Source organism: Dendrobates tinctorius, unplaced genomic scaffold (genome assembly GCF_039654945.1).
Source record: "Dendrobates tinctorius isolate UK_male_01 unplaced genomic scaffold, ASM3965494v1 ptg000084l, whole genome shotgun sequence".
NCBI classification, from domain to species: Eukaryota; Metazoa; Chordata; class Amphibia; order Anura; family Dendrobatidae; genus Dendrobates; species Dendrobates tinctorius.
Window position 1 is genome coordinate 468170 of NW_027361752.1, and position 23134 is coordinate 491303.

Below are 23134 nucleotides of genomic sequence, written 5' to 3' on the forward strand. Positions count from 1 at the left end.
TGCATAAAACCGACAAAACATAAAAAAACGACCTAAATGAGGTATCACTGTAACCGTACTGACCCAAAGAATAAAGGTGCTTTATCAATTTTACCGCACGCGGAACGGTGTAAACGCACCCCCCCTAAAGAAATTCATGAAACGCTGGCTTTTGTTCATTCTGCGTCCCAAAAATCGGAATAAAAAGCGATCAAAAAATGTCACGTGCCCGAAAATGGTACCAATAAAAACGTCAACTCGTCCCGCAAAAAATAAGACCTCACATGACTCGGTGGGTCAAAATACGAAAAAATATTTTTACAAAAAAAAGCGTCTTTTAGCGTGCGACAGCTGCCAAACATAAAAACCGCCATAAATAGTAAATCAAACCCCCCGTTATCACCCCCTTAGGGAAAAATAATAAAATAAAAAAAATGTATTAATTTCCATTTTTCCATTAGGGTTAGGGTTAGGGCTAGGGTAGGGTTAGGGCTAGGGTTAGGGCTGAGATTAGGGTTAGGGGTGTGTTGGGGTTAGGGTTGGAGTTAGAATTGGGGGTTTCCACTGTTTGGGCACATCAGGGGCTCTCCAAATGCAACATGGCATCTGATCTCAATTACAGCCAATTCTGAGTTGAAAAAGTCAAATGGTGCTCCTTCCCTTCCAAGCTCTGCCATGCGCCCAAACAGTGTTTTACCCCCCCCCACATGTAGGGTATCAGCCTACTCAGGTCATACTGAAAAACAATTTTTGGGGTCCAATTTCTCCTGTTACCCTTAGGAAAATAAAAAATTTGGGGCAAAAATATCATTTTTGTGGAAAAAAATGATTTTTTTATTTTCACGTCCGAGCGTTATAAACTTCTGTGAAGCATTTGGGGGTTCAAAGTGCTCACCACACATCTAGATAAGTTCCGTGGGGGGTCTAGTGTCCAAAATGGGTCACTTGTGGGGAGTTTCAATAGTTTAGGTACATCAGGGGCTCTCCAAACGCACATGACACCCGCAGACCATTCCATCAAAGTCTGCATTCCAAAACGTCACTGCTTCCCTTCCAAGCCCCGACGTGTGTCCACACAGTAGTTTTCTCCCACATATGGGGTGTCAGCGTACTCATGACAAATTGGACAACAACTTTTGGGGTCCAATTTCTCCTGTTACCCTTGGGAAAATGAAAAAATTGGGGACTAATTGATCATGTTTGTGGAAAAAATTCAATTTTTTTATTTTCATGCCCTGGCATTATAAACTTCTGTGAAGCCTTTGGGGGTTCAAAGTGCTCACCGCACATCTAGATAAGTTCCTTAGGGGGTCTAGTGTCCAAAATGGGGTCATTTGTGGGGGGTTTCCACTGTTTAGGTACATTAGGGGCTCTCCAAAGGCAACATGACACCCGCAGACCATTCCATCAAAGTCTGCATTCCAAAACGTCACTACTTCCCTTCCGAGCCCCGACGTGTGCCCATACAGTAGTTTTCTCCCACATATGGGGTGTCAGCGTACTCAGGACAAATTGGACAACAACTTTTGGGGTCCAATTTCTCCTGGTACCCTTGGGAAAATAAAAAAATGGTGACTAAAAGATCATGTTTGTGGAAAAAATACGAATTTTTTATTTTCACGCCCGGACGTTATAAACTTCTGTGAAACACTGGGGGGTTCAAACTGCTCACCACACATCTAGATAAGTTCCTTAGGGGGTCTAGTTTCCAAAATGGTGTCATTTGTGGGGGGTTTCCACTGTTTTGGTACATCAGGGGTTTTCCAATCGCGACATGGTGTCCGATCTCAATTCCAGCCAAAAACGTCAAATGGCGCTGCTTCCCTTCCGAGCTCTGCCATGCGCCCAAATAGTGGTTTACCCCCACATGTGGGGTATCAGCGTACTCAGGACAAATTGCACAATAACTTTTAGGGTCCTGTTACCCTTGGAAAAATAAGAATTGAGGGTGAAAAGATCATTTTTGTGGAAAAAATATGATTTTTTAATTGTACCGCTGTACGTTATAAACTTCTGTAAAGCCCTTGTGGGTTCAAAGTTCTCACCACATATCTAGATAAGTTCCTTGTGGGGTCTAGTTTCCAAAATGGGGTCACTTGTAGGGGGTTTCCACTGTTTAGGTAAATCAGGGACTCTCCAAACGTGACATGGTGTCCGATCTGAATTCCAGCCAATTTTGCATTGAAAAAGTCAAACGGCGCTCCTTCCATTCTGAGCTCTGCCATGCGCCGAAACAGTTGTTCCCCCCCACATATCAGGTATCAGCGTACTCAGGACAAATTGCACAATAACTTTTGCAGTCCAATTTCTCCTGTTACCCTTGGTAAAATAAAAAAAATTGAACCTGAAGTATTTTTTTTGTGAAAAAAAGTTAGATGTTCATTTTTTTTTTAAATATTCAAAAAAATTCCTGTGACGCACCTAAAGGGTTAATAAACTTCTTGAATGTGGTTTTGAACACCTTAAAGGGTGCAGTTTTTAGAATGGTGTCACTTTAGGGTATTTTATATCATATAGACCCCTCAAAGTGGCTTCAAATGTGATGTGGTCCTAAAAATAAAATGGTGTTGTAAAAATGAGAAATCGCTGGTCAAATTTTAACCCTTATAACTTCCTAACAAAAAAAAATTTTGGTTCCAAAATTGTGCTGATGTAAAGTAAACATGTGGGAAATGTTAGTTATCAAGTTTTTTGTGTGCCGTATCTCTGTGATTTAAGGGCATAAAAATTCAAAGTTGGAGATACCTGTGGAGATATCTAAAAATGGCAGTTTGGAGAAGGCACCCTTCAAATATCAGGGACCTGGAGCAGTTTGCCAAGGAAGAATGGTCTAAAATTCCAGCAGAGCATTGTAATAAACTCATTGATGGTTACTGGAAGCGGTTGGTCGCAGTTATTTTGGCTAAAGGTTGTGCAACCAAGTATTAGGCTGAGGGTGCCAATACTTTTGTCTGGCCCTTTTTTGGAGTTTTGTGTGAAATGATCAATGTTTTGCTTTTTGCTTCATTCTCTTTTGTGTTTTTTTTTATTTAAGACAAATTAAATGAAGATAATAATACCAAAGAATTTGTGTTTGCAATCATTTTCAGGAAGAAACTGAGTATTATCTGACAGAATTGCAGGGGTGTCAATACTTTTGGCCACAACTGTATATGCAAAAGCTTAATAATAATAGGTATTTTTTTCAGCTACCTATGACCTACATGTCCATACAGATGGCTTATAAGAGGTTATCCTACTGACAGATTCCCTTTAAAAACAATACATTTGTGTCATCATTTAAAAACAAAACAAAACACTGATTTAGAGAAAATATTTTCTAATAATTACTTAAGAGAAAAGAATTCTCAACATAAACTTTGCCAACTTAAAATCCTTTTTCTATATGTTAAGCTCTGTGTCCCAAGGCTGAATATTTCAGCTGAGTAAAGGAAAAAGACTGGGCCTTCATTGTAGCTCAATATGTCTGGAAGGGGGAACTATGTGGTCAGCTTCTACAGTAATACCAAAATATTTAAAAAATGCTACAAATATTATAATTTGCTTCCTTCATGGAGAAATTACATTAGCGAGTTGAAACGCTTCACATAATGAAATAGAAGAGATGAGAATTGCCGTGGATGGAACACAGGGAATGGAACAAGTGGACGGAACACAGAGAATGGAACACGTGGACAGAACACAGAGAATGGAACACGTGGCTGGAACAGAGAGAATGAAACGCGTGGACGAAACAAAAACAATGGAACATGTGGATGGAACACAGAGAATGGAACACGTGGACGGAACACAGAGAATGGAACACGTGGACATAACACCGAGAATGGACCACGTGGATGGAACAAAGAGAACGGAAAACGTAGACGGAGTACCAGAGAATGGAACACGTGGACGGAACACAGAGAATGGAACACGTGGACGGAACAAAGAGAATGGAACATGTGGACGGAAAACAGAGAATGGAACATGTGGACGGAACAAAAATAATGGAACACGTGAACGGAACAAAGAAAATGGAACACGTGGACGGAACAAAGAGAATGGAACATGTGGACGGAACACAGAGAATGGAACATGTGGACAGAACATAGAGAATGGAACACGTGGACGGAACAAAAAGAATGGAACACGTGGACGGAACAAAGAGAATGGAACACGTGGACGGAACAAAGAGAATGGAACACGTGGACGGAACACAGAATGGAACACGTGGACGGAACAAAGAGAATGGAACACGTGGACGGAACAAAGAGAATGGGACACGTGGACGGAACAAAGAGATTGGAACACGTGGACGGAACAAAGAGAATGGAACACGTGGACGGAACACAGAGAATGGAACACGTGGACGGAACAAAGAGAATGGAACACGTAGACGGAACACCAGAGAATGGAACACATGGACGGAACACCAGAGAATGGAACACGTGGACGGAACAAAAAGAATGGAACACGTGGACGAACACAGAGAATGGAACACGTGGACGGAACACAGAAAATGGAACACGTGGACGGAACACAGAGAATGGAACACGTGGACGGAACACAGAGAATGGAACACGTGGACGGAACACAGAGAATGGCACACGTGGACAGGACACAGAGAATGGAACATGTGGATGGAACACAGAGAATGGAACACGTGGATGGAACACAGAGAACCGCCTGGAAGTTTTACTGATTTTCTGGTTTACTCTTGAGAATCAATGGGAGATATTCATTGAAAGTAAATTCACCATATTTACAAGCAGAGTTTATTATCCCCTAATTGGGTAGTAAAATGCATGGGAAATTCATTGTGCATGATGACGGACACTTCTCTGAAGTTGTGCATTAATCCTCCGCTTTAATGACAACAACAAAAAAAGCTTTTCTTCCAGTATGTACCGTATATCAAATAATTTACTCATCAATTAGAAACTGCAGGTTTTATTGTTTTTTTTCCTATGGTAGCTACATAATAAAGTCAAGCAAAAGAAACATAGGGGCAGCCATTGTGATCTATTTTTTTCCCCTCAAATAAAATAATAGTAAGTGCCCCATAAAATGGTGCATAGGAGAAGCTCAGTTGATTGCTCCATTTCTGTTAAGTTGGCTACAAATATAAACAGCCTTTGAGTAAAATCACAAATCTTAAGTCACAAAGATGGTTTTTTTTAATCTGTTTGTACATCCTGAGCCTACTGGTTCATGCACACAATGTCAGACATAAAATAGACTAACACACATGTATTGCAATGGATCAGGGTAAATTTATATTCCACTCATGGGTAAAATTATGAATTTCATTGTGCAGTGTATTATCAGATTTATTTATCCTGAGCTTAAAGAATTGAGCTTTTACCTCTGGACAAGAAGTGAGGGGTCAGCCGAGCAGAGCTGACCGTGCTAAAAGAGGAGGAAAGCTGATAGAAGGGTTTGCAATATGACACAGCTACACATTGATCTTATCCGAAAGGTGTGTCTTCTGTGAGCTATACCCAGCACTGTCTAATCATGCAGGAGGTTAGACCAGGAGATCAGCTCTGTATCCTTACATCTCACACACTGAGAAACCTAGGCTTTGGTGAGGCGCAGTCTTTTTCTGCTGTGCTGCTCCCTGGTAATGATTGGGCAACTCATACAGGAAGAAGAAGTACACGCCCCCAGTGAAAAGTAATTGATAACACCCACTTGGACTTACCGTTTTCTTTTTGATTTAATATGTGCCAATACTTTGCTAATATCGCCGTAACTGAGAGGCAAAATTGCATAATGTGTCTAGTTAAAGAAGTTGTCTTCTACATGGGCAACTTCTCCTCATACCCCATGCTTGGCCCCGAAAAAATACAAAAGCTTATACTCACCTCCCATGCCAACACCGTTCTCTAGGGTTCCTGTGCTGTTTTGACATGTGACTCCAGTGCCCAATCAGCGCTGACGTCACTGTCTCTGCCTCCTGTTGAATTGAACATGAAGAGCAAGTGATAAAGTAGCTAGAGCCCCAACTTCCTCTTCATGTTTGATTTGTCCTAAGGCGGGCACAGCGATGCCGGATCAGATTGGGTGCTGGAGGCACGTGTCACAACAACCACAGAAGAACTCCAGGACCGCAAGTGCTGACACCACGGGAACAGCGCCACCGAGGGAGGCGAGTAAAGTTTTTTTTATTTACTCGGGGCCAAACATCAAGAAGGGGTTGTCCAAGCAGTGGACAACCCTCTAACCATGACAAATTTTGGGTGCTGGAGGCACGTGTCACAACAACCGCAGAAGAACTCCAGGACCGTGAGTGCTGACACAGTGGGAACGGCGCCACTGAGGAAGGCGAGTAAAGTTTTTTTATTGAATCGGGGGCAAGCATCAAGAAGGGGTTGTCCAAGTAGTGGACAGCCCTCTAACCATGATAAATTTGGTTAAAAGGTCCACTTTAATCCAATAAAAATGTTTGAAAGTATCCAGTCAACCCCTTTTTCCATCTTCAGGGGGACGAGGCAGGGCTGTCCTCTGTCACGTTTGTTGTTTAATATTGCCCTTGATCCTTTACTAAGATATCTGGAGATGATCCCTTCCTTTGGGGGCATAGGGGTCGGTCACCATACACTTAAAACGTTGGCATTTGCTGATGATATCTTACTCATGACATCCAATCCTATGGAATCCATTTCCTCTATAATGGACGCCTTTAATGAATTTGGAGCAGTTTCGGGATTTCGTATAAACTTTAATAAATCTCATGATTTAGCTATTTTTAAAATTGCTCAGAAACGGTGGCCATTCCCTTTTCCTTTTCAGTGGAGGAGAAATTCTTTACCTTATCTTGGCGTTGATCTACCATCAAATCCTCATGATATCTATAAATTAAATGTTCAGCCTCTTATTTCTGTAGTTATACAATAAATTCAATCCTGGAAATCCCTTAAATTTTCCTTTGCAGGTAAAGCCCATCTAATTAAAATGATCTCTTTCCCTAAAATACTCTTTCCTTTACAGACGCTCCCGGTTCTACTTTCTAAAGCTGATGATAGGCTACTGACACGAGCCTTCTGCCAATTTATTTGGGGCTCAGAAGGGGACTCTAGAATTAGTGTTTTTAAGCTACAGCAAACCAAATCTTTGGGTGGACTTAATCTCCCAAATTTACGCCTCTACAGTATAGCGGCTGCTTTTCGCCATTCCCTTGATTGGATATACGCCTTTAATCGCTTCACTAATACCCCAATAGATGAGGCCATGTGTAGACCCTTCAGCCTCCCAGCATTGCTTCACCTACGAAATGCTGAAATTCCAGTGGAGGTTAGAGATAATCCTCTATTATGGTCGGTAATCTTGGGATGGCGTCAAGCTAGACGAGTTAGCGGTCTTGACCCCCACATCTCGATGTTTCTTCCCTTTCAAGGTAACCCCTCTTTTCTACAAGGCAAGTCAGCTCTCATTTACAAGGTGCTTGGAAACAATGGGTGTAGACTGGTCCGAGATACGTTAACAAATAATCAATGCCTTCTTACCTTAGAGGACATGGTTTTCAAATACCCAATCCTTACAGTAGACAATTTTACTATCTCTCAAATTAGACATTACGTAAGCTCAATATTGCGAGACATACCGGATGATGCTAGAACACACCCTCTAAATTTAATATCCATTAAAGCCCAAATGGGAACTTATTCTATGAGTCTTATATATAAATCATTAAGCCTTCTATACATTGGTCAGACTCTTCACCAGGCCCTGGAAAATGGGTTGCTCAATTAACGAACTGTCGGGTAAATGACCTTTTGAAAGCCACTATGCGTATTAACTCTAAATTACCATATGACAGTTACATAACCATGTCTCTTATGATATTTCATAGAGCATACTTCTCCCCGGAGGTCAAGTCTAAAATGTCCCCCTCAGGGGACTATCCCTGCCCTAAATGCTTACACTCTCCAGCTGATATTTTCCATTGCCTTTGGGACTGCCCAAAAATAAGGGAGGTGTGGGATACACTTCTGCAACATCTAATCAACACTTTTGACATATCTATCTCTCTCTCCCCGGAGTGGGCCATATTTAATATTCTCGCACAGGACCAAGTGGTGAGGCTTTCTGTCCAGCAGCGCAGCATCTTGTTCATATGGGCTGCAGCCACACGTAAAAGCATTCTCCATTTGTGAGCACAGGATGTAACACCTTCTTTAAGCTTAATTGCTACAAAAGTAACATATCTCTTCAAAATGGATTGGATAGAGGCCTTACTTAATAAAGAGGGACGCTTTTTTTTTCACATGGTCCTCTTTTATCAATACTCAGACATCTTCCACAAGCCAGGCGAAACATAGTTGTTTCCAGCTCACCAACTGGTATATGAGAGAGCAGCTTGCCGGTAATATCCCTGTTAGACTGGATTGAAATTGTGTTACGAAGTTATGGAGTTTGCCCGGGGGAGGGGAGGGGAGGGGCGGGGGTTTTTATAGTTGAAAAAATGCCGTCTAATGTTAATAATATTGCATAAATGTTCTTCTGTTATGTTATTGGACATTATATGTATATTTTGTATTACACTCAATAAAGACGGTTTAAAAAAAAAAAATGTTTGAAAACATATGGTCGGCCATTATGACATCACTGATGGTCGGCCATTATGACATCACAGACGGTCAGCCATTATGATATCACAGATGGTTGACCATTATGACATCACCGCTCGCAGTTACTTATGCTGTGTACACAGGGTTCCGGCTGCCATTTTGGCTCCCTAGTGACTGAGTGCATTTGCAATTTTTCGCTATGGCTGAATTTCTTCTAGACAAGCTTCAGGTAGAAGGATTATTGGAGATTATTTACACCCATTGCTCTGACATTACGCTTCTACCACCCGATGGCGTCCTCGGCTTCACTCACCGGCTGGTGGTGGAGCTAGTGCAGGACTGCCTGACCAAATACCACCAAGACCGTCTTACCTCAGAGTATCTGACAGATTTAACCCGGAACATCAGGACATTACTACAGCAGGCTGAAGAAAAATCTCAAGATGGAGATTTGGCTTTTGTTAAAGAACTGGCCGAAAAAGTCCTGTATGTGCTGGAAGGTCCGGCCCGCTCCCCGGAACGCCTGGAGACGCCACAAGGCGAGTACAAAGATGGGGAAAATGTCCCCCTGGAATCCCCGGACCCTAACACGAGTCAGGCGGGGCTGAGCAGCGATCTGACCACAGAAACCCCTGAGCTGCAGGATCCTGAGAGTGTGATCTGTGAGATCCCGGAGATCCACGAGCCTGCCACTGAGACACCAGAAGGCGACGACAAAGACGGGGAAAATGTTCCCCCGGAATCCCCGGACCCTAATACGAGTCATCCGGGGCCAAGCAGCGATCTGACAACAGAAACCCCTGAGCTGCCGGATCCTGAGAGTGTGATCTGTGAGATGCCAGAGATCCACGAGCCTGCCACTAACTTGATGGAATCATTGATCCCGGCGAGAAAGCCGCATATGAGCGACTTCGAGACATCCAAACTGATCAGCGGCGGATGTTTTGGGGCTGTCTACTTAGTGCAGCACAAATACTCACAGCAGATCTTCGCTATGAAGAAAATGGCGAAGAAGAACCTGGAAACTGAAAAACACGTGGAAGCAGCCTTTCTGGAGAGGGACATCATGACCTTTGCTGATTGTCCCTTTGTGGTCTCCATGCTCTGCTCCTTCCCTACTAGATCTCACCTGTGTATGGTCATGGAGTATGTTGGAGGTGGAGACTGTGGGTCCCTTCTAAGCACCAAGGGCCGTTTATCTATCCCCTTGGCCCGTCTGTACTTTGCAGAAACAGTTCTTGCTGTGGAATACTTGCACAGCTATGGTGTGGTGCACCGAGACCTGAAACCGTACAACCTACTGATTACAACTGCTGGGCACGTTAAAGTCGCCGATTTTGGACTTTCAAAAATTGGTGTCATGATACCAAAAACCAACAACTATAAGCAATCAGTGAAGGACATCTCCAGAGAGTTCAAGGACCTTGAGAATTGTGGTACCCTGAATTACATGGCCCCAGAGGTCATCCTAATGAAAGACTACGGAAGACCTGTTGACTGGTGGTCAATGGGGATCATCCTCCATGAATTTCTGGTTGGATCTTTACCATTTGATACGGATTTCATACCTGAGCTTAAAAGAATGATTGTCATGGGAAAAATACCTTGGAATTACAAACGCTGTCCACCCCATGAGGCTAAGAACCTCATCACTGACCTGCTCAAAAAAAATCCTGAGCAAAGACTTGGGACAGGTGGAGCATTTGAGATTAAGGATCATCCATTCATGAAAAAAATAGATTTTGACAATCTTCTAAATCAGAAGCCGATGTATATTCCTCATCTTGTATCAAATGTGGACACCAGCCTCTTTATCAATCACGCTCATAGAGACATGCTTATGGTCTCAGAGAAAGAAGAGGACACAAGTGAGGACAAGGACCTTGACTTCCAAAATTTTACGTCATCCTCTGAAAGGCTTTCTAAACTCTGCACCATCACTACCATCACGATGAACAATGAGAATTCAAAGTCCCATCCAGAGTGTACCCAAGCATCAGACATCGAGAAAAGAAAATCTGCAATAAATCCAAATGCAGAGCAAGAAAGCCCAGAAAATGTAAAAAAGGAGAAAAAGAGAAGAGGTTCCACCTTCCGCCGGATCTTATCATCATGCTGGCGTGGATTATCTAGGGCTGCCCGCGTGTTTACATGTTGTTGCCGCTCCCCTACGACATCTAAAAGACGGTAAACCTCCACATCCAGCGCCCTGAGGTCCAGCAGATCCACCATCACTGCTGGAGAAGTATAGAAGTGCAATTCCACAACAGTTTTTTTTATTTTTTTACCATGTTCACCAAATGCTAAATCTGACCTGCCATTATGATTCGCCAGGTCATTATGAGATGACAGATACCAAACATGTATAGATTGTTTTTTATTTACGTGGTGAAAAAAAATCCAAAGTTTAATAAAAAAAAAAATTGCACCATTTTCTGAGATCCGTATCGTCTCCATTTTTTGGGATCTGGGGCTGGGTCAGGGCTTATATTTTGCGCGCCGAGCTGACGTTTTTAGTGATAGCATTTTACGGTAGATATGATTTTATCACTCGTTGCTATGAACAAAAAAACGTAATTTTGCGGTTTGGATTTTTTACTCGTTACGTAGTTTACCAATCAGATTGCCTTTGTATTTGGATAAATTGGGAGTTTCTTAATGCAGCAATATGAAATATATGATCGCTTTTTTGTATTGTTTTATTTTGACTAGGGAAATATGAACTTTAAACTTTTTTTTATATTTTTTAAAACATTTTTTTTCCACTTTTGACTTGCTTCAATACAGTAGTCTCCATAGAAGACTTGAAGCTGCAATCATCTGATCGCTTGTGCTACGTATAGCCTTGCTATGTGTAGCAGAAATCATCATCTCCAGGGGCGACCGTGGGTGTGGTTTGTGACACGCTTCCGGCACGCATGTGTTAAATGCCGCTGTCAGAGATTGACAGTGGCATTTAACATGTTAGCTGCCGCAGGTGGATCGCAATTTCAGCTGTTAGGGGCACATGACAGTTGATCAAACCAGCTATCATGTGTCAGAAAAGATGTGGGCTCAGCGTCGGACTCGGAGCCCGTATCAAAGGAAGGGAGGCGACCTAAGATGTACTTATACGTGATAGGTCGTGAAGGGATAAGTAGAACAATATTTTATTTTTCAAAACTTATGTCTAAGTTCAGAAAAAAATGAATATAGGAGGTCAAAATGCAAAATATAAGGACAACAGAGCCCAATAGATTGGTGGAAGGGAGTGCTAAAAATTATTGGGAAAAGAGGTGCAAAATACTTGCCCCTGGAAATTGCAGCCCACAATACACCAGTAATTCTTGGCAGGTTCATTACAGAAAAATTAGTAATTAAAAAGTGCCACTAAAATCACTGGGCTGTGTAATACATGAAGGTGCTGAGCCCTCCAGAATGAAAGGTTTTTTCTTAATTTTCTCTCTGCCATTATATTTCAATGTCCCGGTCAAGACAGACTCAATAATTCCAGTTTATACAGTAAAGCCGAAAGCCGACACGTGAGCTACAGAAAATAGAAAGTCTAATCCTGTTACATTTGCTTTAATGACCAAAGTGAAATCTGCAATAGTTAAAGGGAATCTGTCAGTAGGATCAACCATCCTAAGCCGTCTATATAGGCTATAGGAAGCTGAGTAAAATGATATGTTTTTCTTAATATGTAAATGAGTTGTTAAGATCTATGGGGCGGATATAGATCTCCCTGAGAATCTGCCTGTAAATAAAAGGGGGCATTTCCAGTGGAGACATGTAATGACTGACAGTCTGCTCTCCTGATCTACATGTCTCAGAGTTGGAACACCCTCTTTCATTTAAATAAGTTCTGGAAGAGGATTTTCAGGGAGGTCTGTATGGGGCCCATAGAAATTAACAGCTAATTTACATATTTAAAAACATTGTGGATTTCTCTAGAATAAGACATTGGAACACAGATATCCAAAGACATACCAAAAGGGAATTTAGATTGTGAGCCCCATCGGGGACAGTGATGATAATGTATGTAAAGCGCTGTGGAATATGGCTATACAGTTGTGGCCAAAAGTATTGACACCCCTGCAATTCTGTCAGATAATATTCAGTTTCTTCCTGAAAATGATTGCAAACACATTCTTTGGTATTATTATCTTCATTTAATTTGTCTTAAATGAAAAAACACAAAAGAGAATGAAGCAAAAAGCAAAATATTGATCATTTCACACAAAACTCCAAAAAAGGGCCAGACAAAAGTATTGGCACCCTCAGCCTAAAACTTGGTTGCACAACCTTTAGCCAAAATAACTGCGACCAACCGCTTCCGGTAACCATCAATGAGTTTATTACAATGCTCTGCTGGAATTTTAGACCATTCTTCCTTGGCAAACTGCTCCAGGACCCTGATATTAGAAGGGTGCCTTCTCCAAACTGCCATTTTTAGATCTCTCCACAGGTGTTCTATGGGATTCAAGTCTGGACTCATTGCTGGTCACCTTTAGAAGTCTCCAGTGCTTTCTCAAACCATTTTCTATTGCTTTTGGAAGTGTGTTTTGGGTCATTGTCCTGCTGGAAGACCCATGACCTCTGAGGGAGACCCAGCTTTCTCACACTGTGCCCTACATTATGCTGCAAAATTTGTTGGTAGTCTTCTGACTTCATAATGCCATGCACACGATCAAGCAGTCCAGTGCCAGAGGCAGCAAAGCAACCCCAAAGCATCAGGGAACCTCCGCCATGTTTGACTGTAGGGACCGTGTTCTTTTCTTTGAATGCCTCTTTTTTCTCCTGTAAACTCTATGTTGATGCCTTTGCCCAAAAAGCTCTACTTTTGTCTCTTCTGACTAGAGAACATTCTTCCAAAACGCTTTAGGCTTTTTCAGTTAAGTTTTGGCAAACTCCAGCCTGGCTTTTTTATGTCTCGGGGTAAGAAGTGGGGTCTTCCTGGGTCTCCTACCATACAGTCCCTTTTCATTCACATGCCGACAGATAGTATGGGTTGACACTGTTGTACCCTCGGACTGCAGGACAGCTTGAACTTGTTTGGATGTTAGTTGAGGTTCTTTATCCAACATCTGCACAATCTTGCGTTGAAATCTCTTGTCAATTTTTCTTTTCCGTCCACATCTAGGGAGGTTAGCCACAGTGCCATGGGCTTTAAACTTCTTGATGACACTGCACGCGGTAGACACAGGAACATTCAGGGATTTGGAGATGGACTTGTAGCCTTGAGATTGCTCATGCTTCCTCTCAATTTGGTTTCTCAAGTCCTCAGACAGTTCTTTGGTCTTCTTTCTTTTCTGCATGCTCAATGTGGTACACACAAGGACACAGGACAGAGGTTGAGTCACCTTTAATCCATTTCAACTGGCTGCAAGTGTGATTTAGTTATTGTGGCGGCCGTCTGCGAATCTGGGCTGTAGTAGGAACAGCACCCCGCGTAACCCTGAGACCCTTAACCCCTATACAGGGATCTGGAATTGTAGCAAGGCCCAGGGGGTAGCTGTCTAGAGGAGCAGTGGACCAGAGCAGGACGGCCGCCAAGGGGTCAAAACTAAAACCCGTAATCAAGGTCAGGAGGCAGGAGTCGGAGGCCGGAGGGCAGCAGAGGCACGAAATCAGCAGACAGAAGGAGAGTCAAAAGTCCAGGCCAAGGTCAGTAAAAAAACAGGAGGGCAGCAAAGGTACAAAATCAGCAGGCAGAAGGAGAGTCAGGAATCCAAGCGAAGGTCAGCGTCAAAAAATCAGAAGAGAGGCGGAGGTACAAAAATGTCAGGCAATAGAATGGTCAGAAATCCAGGCTGAGGTCAGAGTTTTCACTATAGCAAATTACAAAGTAGCACGCAGGGGAACCAAGAATATATCCGGCGGCTTGCAAGACCAGTCCCAAGGTATTTGAGGGATCAGGTTATCCCTCACAGGCTCCTGGACTGATGATGTAATTAGGGCCGCCCCCAGGACCAGGCCAGATGGAGATGCAGTAAGCCCTACATGACTGACAGAGGGGCAGAGCCTGCGCCCACCAGATGCCTGCGCAGGAGCCTCTTCTCTGTCACCACCCTCACCCTGGAGTGAACCACGGCGCCTCCCAGTGGCTGAGGCAGGAACAGCCGTCCCTGAGTCCGACGGCGACGTGACGGTCCGGCGCCTCCTAGTGGCCGAGACCGGAACCGCAGGCCCTGAGTCTGGCGGTGACGTGTCAGTCCGGCGCCTCCTAGTGGCCAAAGCCGGAACAGCAGGCCCTGAGTCTGGCGACGAGGTATCAGTCCAGCGCCTCCTAGTGGCCGAAGCCGGAACAGCAGGCCCTGAGTCTGGCGGCGACGTAACAGTTATTGTCAACACCTGTTAGGTGGCACAGGTAAGTTACAGGTGCTGTTAATTACACAAATTAGAGAAGCATCACATGATTTTTCGAACAGTGCCAATACTTTTGTCCACCCTCTTTTTTATGTTTGTAGTGGAATTATATCCAATTTGGCTTTAGGACAATTCTTTTTGTGTTTTTTTATTTAAGACAAATTAAATGAAGATAATAATACCAAAGAATTTGTGTTTGCAATCATTTTCAGGAAGAAACTGAGTATTATCTGACAGAATTACAGGGGTGTCAATACTTTTGGCCATAACTGTATAGGCAAAAGCATAATAATAGGTATTTTTTTCAGCTACCTATGACCTACATGTCCATACAGATGGCTTAAAAGAGGTTATCCTACTGACAGATTCCCTTTAAAAACAATACATTTGTGTCATCATTTAAAAAAAAACACTGATTTAGAGAAAATATTTTCTAATAATTACTTAAGAGAAAAGAATTCTCAACATAATCTTTGCCAACTTAAAATCCTTTTTCTGTATGTTAAGCTCTGTGTCCCAAGGCTGAATATTTCAGCTGAGTAAAGGAAAAAGACTTGGCCTTCATTGTAGCTCAATATGTCTGGAAGGGGGAACTATGCGGTCAGTTTCTACAGTAATACCAAAATATTTAAAAAATGCTACAAATATTATAATTTGCTTCCTTCATGGAGAAATTACATTAGCGAGTTGAAATGCTTCACATAATGAAATAGAAGAGATGAGAATTGCCGTGGATGGAACACAGGGAATGGTACAAGTGGACGGAACACAGAGAATGGAACACGTGGACAGAACACAGAGAATGGAACACGTGGCTGGAACAGAGAGAATGGAACATGTGGACGGAACACAGAGAATGGAACATGTGGATAGAACATAGAGAAAGGAACACGTGGACGAAACAAAAAGAATGGAACACGTGGATGGAACACCGAGAATGGAACACGTGGACAAAACACAGAGAATGGTCCACATGGATGGAACACAGAGAATGGACCACATGGACGGAACACAGAGAATGGAAAACGTAGATGGAACACCAGAGAATGGAACACGTGGACGGAACACAGAGAATGGAACACGTGGACAGAACACAGAGAATGGAACACGTGGACGGAACAAAGAGAATGGAACATGTGGCTGGAACACAGAGAATGGACCACGTGGACAGAACATAGAGAATGGAACACGTGGACGAAACAAAAAGAATGGAACACGTGGACAGAACACAGAGAATGGAACATGTGGACTGAACACAGAGAATGGACCACGTGGACAGAACACAGAGAATGGACCATGTGGAAGGAACAAAGAGAATGGAAACGTAGACGGAACACCAGAGAATGGAACACGTGGACGGAACACAGAGAATGGAACACGTGGACAGAACACAGAGAATGGAACACGTGGACGGAACAAAGTGAATGGAACGTGTGGATGGAACACAGATGATGGAACATGTGGACAGAACATAGAGAATGGAACACGTGGACGGAACAAAAAGAATGGAACACATGGACGAACACAAAGAATGGAACACGTGGATGGAACTAAGAGAATGAAACACATGGACAAAACACAGAGATTGGATCACGTGGACGGAACACAGAAAATGGAACACGTGGACGGAACACAGAGAATGGAACACGTGGATGGAACACAGAGAATGGAACACGTGGATGGAACACAGAGAACCGCCTGGAAGTTTTACTGATTTTCTGGTTTACTCTTGAGACTCAATGGGGGATATTCATTAAAAGTAAATTCACCATATTTACAAGCAGAGTTTATTATCCCCTAATTGGGTAGTAAAATGCATGGGAAATTCATTGTGCATGATGAAGGAGACTTCTCTGAAGCTGTGCATTAATCCTCCGCTTTAATGACAACAACAAAAAAAGCTTTTCTTCCAGTATGTATATCAAATAATTTACTCATCAATTAGAAACTGCAGGTTTTAGGCCGGGGTCACACTGGCGAGGAATACGGACGAGTGAGAGGCGCTAAAAGCACGCATTAGACACGGACCAATGATTCTCTATGGGGTCCCTCGCACCAGCCGTATATTTCTCATCCGTATTCTACGCTCCGTGCCAATCGCAGCATGCTGCGATTGTCAGCGTACTACGGCCGTAGTACGCCAATGCAAGTCTATGGGTGCGCAAAAAATACGAATTACACACGGACCACACATGTGACCTGCGAGAAATACGCACCAGGTGTCTTTTAGCAAAGCCGGCAATTCAGTGCGCTATACAGTAAACTCACCCTGACAGGTTTAATAAAGAAACGAAAGAATAGATATACACACATAGAATGCATGTATATATATATATATATATATATATATATACATGCATTCTATGTGTCTATATCTATTCTTTCATTTCTTTATTAAAACTGTCATAGGGCTCCATTATATGTCCATTTTGCAAGCCTGCAAGAAAATCTCTCCATACGGATGCTTACATGCGCAAAATACGCGACCACACCTTGATTACGGATGACATACGGAGCACTATTTAGGGGTCTGTCATCCGTATTACGCATGTAAAATACTGACCGTATTTTGCGTCGGTTAGTGTGACCCCGGCCTTATTGTTTTTTTTCCTATGGAAGCTACATAATAAAGTCAAGCAAAAGAAAAAAAGGGCCAGCCATTGTGATCTATTTTTTTCCCCTCAAATAAAATAACAGTAAGTGCCCCATAAAATGGTGCATAGGAGAAGCTCAGTTGATTGCTCCATTTCTGTTAAATTGGCTACAAATATAAACAGCCTTTGAGTAAAATCACAAATCTTAAGTCTGCTCTGTATCCTTACATCTCACACACTGAGAAACCTAGGCTATGGTGAGGCGCAGTCCTTTTCTGCTGTGCTGCTCCCTGGTAATGATTGAGCAACTCATACAGGAAGAAGAAGTACACGCCCCCAGTGAAAAGTAATTGATAACACCCACTTGGACTTACCATTTTCTTTTTGATTTAATATGTGCCAATACTTTGCTAATATCGCCGTAACTGAGAGGCAAAATTGCATAATGTGTCCAGTTAAAGAAGTTGTCTTCTACTTGGGCAACTTCTCCTCATACCCCATGCTTAGCCCCGATAAAATAAAAAAGCTTATACTCACCTCCCATGCCAGCACCGTTCTCTAGGGTTCCTGTGCTGTTTTGACACGTGACTCCAGCGCCCAATCAGTGCTGACATCACTGTCTCTGCCTCCTGTTGAATTGAACATGAAGAGCAAGTGATAAAGCAGCTAGAGTCCCAACTTCCTCTTCATGTTTGATTTGTCCTAAGGCGGGCACAGCGATGCCAGATCAGATTGGGTGCTGGTGGCACGTGTCACAACAACCACAGAAGAACTCCAGGACCGCAAGTGCTGACACCACGGGAACAGCGCCACCGAGGGAGGTGAGTAAAGTTTTTTTTATTTAATCGGGGCCAAACATCAAGAAGGGGTTGCCCAAGTAGTGGACAGCCCTCTAACCATGACAAATTTTGAGTGCTGGAGGCACGTGTCACAACAACCGCAGAAGAACTCCAGGACCGCGAGTGCTGACACAGTGGGAACGGCGCCACTGAGGAAGGCGAGTAAAGTTTTTTTTAATGAATCGGGGGCAAACATCAAGAAAGGGGTTGTCCAAGTAGTGGACAGCCTCCTAACCATGATAAATTTGGTTAAAAGGTCCACTTTAATCCAATAAAAATGTTTTGAAAATATCCAGTCAACCCCTTTTTCCATCTTCAGGGGGACGAGGCGGGGCTGTCCTCTGTCACCTTTGTTGTTCAATATTGCCCTTGATCCCTTACTAAGATATCTGGAGATGATCCCTTCCTTTGGGGGCATAGGGGTCGGTCACAATACACTTAAAACGTTGGCATTTGCTGATGATATCTTACTCATGATATCCAATCCTAAGGAATCCATTTCCTCTATAATGGACGCCTTTAATGAATTTGGAGCAGTTTCGGGATTTCGTATAAACTTTAATAAATCTCATGCTTTAGCTATTTTTAAAATTGCTCAGAAACGGTGGCCGTTCCCTTTTTCTTTTCAGTGGAGGAGAAATTCTTTACCTTATCTTGGCGTTGACCTACCATCAAATCCTCATGATATCTATAAATTAAATGTTCAGCCTCTTATTTCTGTAGTTATACAAGAAATTCAATCCTGGAAATCCCTTAAATTATCCTTTGCAGGTAAAGCCCATCTAATTTATATGATCTCTTTCCCTAAAATACTCTTTCCTTTACAGACGCTCCTGGTTCTACTTTCTAAAGCTGATGATAGGCTACTGACACGAGCCTTCTGCCTATTTATTTGGGGCTCGGAAGGGGGCTCTAGAATTAGTGTTTTTAAGCTACAGCAAACCAAATCTTTGGGTGGACTTAATCTCCCAAATTTACACCTCTACAGTATAGAGGCTGCTTTTCGCCATTCCCTTGATTGGATATACGCCTTTAATCGCTTCACTAATACCCCAATAGATGAGGCCATGTGTAGACCCTTCAGCCTCCCAGCATTAAAGCCTTCTATACATTGGTCAAACTCTTCACCAGGCCCTGGAAAATGGGTTGCTCAATTAACGAACTGTTGGGTAAATGACCTTTTGAAAGCCACTCTGCGTATTAACTCTAAATTACCATATGACAGTTACATAACCATGTCTCTTATGATATTTCATAGAGCATACATCTCCCCGGAGGTCCAGTCTAAAATGTCCCCCTCAGGGGACTATCCCTGCCCTAAATGCTTACACTCTCCAGCTGATATTTTCCATTGCCTTTGGGACTGCCCAAAAATAAGGGAGGTGTGGGATACACTTCTGCAACATCTCATCTACAACTTTTGACATATCTATCTCTCTCTCCCCGGAGTGGGCCATATTTAATATTCTCGCACAGGACCAGTTGGTGAGGCTTTCTGTCCAGCAGCGCCCCATCTTGTTCATATGGGCGGCAGCCACACGTAAAAGCATTCTCCTTTTGTGAGCACAGGATGCAACACCTTCTTTAAGCTTAATTGCTACAAAAGTAACATATCTCTTCAAAATGGATTGGATAGAGGCCTTACTTAATAAAGAGGGACGCTTTTTTTTTCACATGGTCCTCTTTTATCAATACTCAGACATCTTCCACAAGCCAGGCGATACATAGTTGTTTCCAGCTCACCAACTGGTATATGAGAGAGCAGCTTACCAGTAATATCCCTGTTAGACTGGATTGAAATTGTGTTACGAAGTTATGGAGTTTGCCTGGGGGAGGGGTGGGGGTTTTTATAGTTGAAAAAATGCCGTCTAATGTTAATAATATTGCATAAATGTTCTTCTGTTATGTTATTGGACATTATATGTATATTTTGCATTACACTCAATAAAGACGGTTTAAAAAAAAATGTTTGCAAACAGATGGTCGGCCATTATGACATCACTGATGGTCGGCCATTATGATATCACAGATGGTCGACCATTATGACATCACTGATGGTCATCCATTATGACATCACAGATGGTCGGCCATTATGATATCACAGATGGTCGACCATTATGACATCACCGCTCGCAGTTACTTATGCTGTGTACACAGGATTCCTGCTGCCATTTTGGCTCCCTAGTGAATGAGTGCATTTGCAATTTTTCGCTATGGCTGAATTTCTTCTAGACAAGCTTCAGGTAGAAGGATTATTGGAGATTATTTACACCCATTGCTCTGACATTAAGCTTCTACCACCCGATGGCGTCCTCGGCTTCACTCACCGGCTGGTGGTGGAGCTAGTGCAGGACTGCCTGACCAAATACCACCAAGAACGTATTACCTCAGAGTATCTGACGGATTTAACCCGGAACATCAGGACATTACTACAGCAGGCTGAAGAAAAATCTCAAGATGGAGATTTGGCTTTTGTTAAAGAACTGGCCGAAAAAGTTCTGTATGTGCTGGAAGGTCCGGCCCGCTCCCCGGAATGCCTGGAGACACCACAAGGCGAGTACAAAGACAGGGAAAATGTCCCCCCGGACCCTAACACGAGTCAGGCGGGGCTGAGCAGCGATCTGACCACAGAAACCCCTGAGCTGCCGTATCCTGAGAGTGTGATCTGTGAGATCCTGGAGATCCACAAGCCTGCCACTGAGACACCAGAAGGCGACGACAAAGACGGGGAAAATGTTCCCCCGGAATCCCCGGACCCTAATACGAGTCATCCGGGGCCAAGCAGCGATCTGACAACAGAAACCCCTGAGCTGCCAGATCCTGAGAGTGTTATCTGTGAGATGCCAGAGATCCACGAGCCTGCCACTAACTTGATGGAATCATTGATCCCGGCGAGAAAGCCGCATATGAGCGACTTCGAGACATCCAAACTGATCAGCGGCGGATGTTTTGGGGCTGTCTACTTAGTGCAGCACAAATACTCACAGCAGATCTTCGCTATGAAGAAAATGGCGAAGAAGAACCTGGAAACTGAAAAACACGTGGAAGCGGCCTTTCTGGAGAGGGACATCATGACCTTCGCTGATTGTCCCTTTGTGGTCTCCATGCTCTGCTCCTTCCCTACTAGATCTCACCTGTGTATGGTCATGGAGTATTTTGGAGGTGGAGACTGTGGGTCCCTTCTAAGCACCAGGGGCCGTTTATCTATCCCCTTGGCCCGTCTGTACTTTGCAGAAACAGTTCTTGCTGTGGAATACCTGCACAGCTATGGTGTGGTGCACCGAGACCTAAAACCGTACAACCTACTGATTACAACTGCTGGGCACATTAAAGTCGCCGATTTTGGGCTTTCAAAAATTGGTGTCATGATACCAAAAACCAACAACTATAAGCAATCAGTGAAGGACATCTCCAGAGAGTTCAAGGACCTTGAGAATTGTGGTACCCTGAATTACATGGCCCCAGAGGTCATCCTAATGAAAGACTACGGAAGACCTGTTGACTGGTGGTCAATGGGGATCATCCTCTATGAATTTCTGGTGGGATCTTTACCATTTGATACGGATTTCATACCTGAGCTTAAAAGAATGATTGTCATGGGAAAAATACCTTGGAATTACAAACGCTGTCCACCCCATGAGGCTAAGAACCTCATCACTGACCTGCTCAAAAAAAATCCTGAGCAAAGACTTGGGACAGGTGGAGCATTTGAGATTAAGGATCATCCGTTCATGAAAAAAATAGATTTTGACAATCTTCTAAATCAGAAGCCGATGTATATTCCTCATCTTGTGTCAGATGTGGACACCAGCCTCTTTATCAATCACGCTCATAGAGACATGCTTATGGTCTCAGAGAATGAAGAGGACACAAGTGAGGACAAGGACCTTGACTTCCAAAATTTTACGTCATCCTCTGAAAGGCTTTCTAAACTCTGCACCATCGCTACCATCACGATGAACAATGAGAATTCGAAGTCCCATCCAGAGTGTACCCAAGCATCAGACATCGAGAAAAGAAAATCTGCAATAAATCCAAATGCAGAGCAAGAAAGCCCAGAGAATGTAAAAAAGGAGAAAAAGAGAAGAGGTTCCACCTTCCGCCGGATCTTATCATCCTGCCAGCGTGGATTATCCAGGGCTGCCCGCGTGTTTACATGCTGTTGCCGCTCCCCTACAGACATCTAAAAAACGGTAAACCTCCACATCCAGCGCCCTGAGGTCCAGCAGATCCACCATCACTGCTGGAGAAGTATAGAAGTGCCATTCCACAACAGTTTTTTTAATTTTTTTACCATGTTCACCAAATGCTAAATCTGACCTGCCATTATGATTCGCCAGGTCATTATCAGATGACAGATACCAAACTTGTATAGATTGTTTTTTATTTACGTGGTGAAAAAAAATCCAAAGTTTAATAAAAAAAAAAATTGCACCATTTTCTGAGATCCGTATCGTCTTTATTTTTTGGGATCTGGGGCTGGGTCAGGGCTTATATTTTGCGCGCCAAGCTGACGTTTTTAGTGATAGCATTTTAGGGTAGATACGATTTTATCACCCGTTGCTATGAACAAAAAAAAGTAATTTTGCGGTTAGGATATTTTACTCATTATGTAGTTTAACAATCAGATTGCCTTTGTATTTGGATAAATTGGGAGTTTCTTAATGCAGCAATATGAAATATATGATCGCTTTTTTTGTATTGTTTTATTTTGACTAGGGAAATATGAACTTTAAACTTTTTTTTATATTTTTTAAAACATTTTTTTTCCACTTTTGACTTGCTTCAATACAGTAGTCTCCATAGAAGACTTGAAGCTGCA

General features: G+C 42.9%; 1 protein-coding gene and 2 pseudogenes across 1 annotated transcript in view; all 3 read left to right on the top strand.

Annotated features, from left to right (window-relative positions):
* Window positions 1-23134, top strand: part of LOC141097306 (cell cycle control protein 50C-like) — a 166668-nt gene that overhangs the window by 25529 nt on the left and 118005 nt on the right. The gene's annotated exons all lie outside the window — the stretch shown is intronic.
* Window positions 9367-11260, top strand: LOC141097252 (microtubule-associated serine/threonine-protein kinase 3 pseudogene; annotated as a pseudogene).
* On the top strand, window positions 21153-23048 carry LOC141097253 (microtubule-associated serine/threonine-protein kinase 3 pseudogene; annotated as a pseudogene).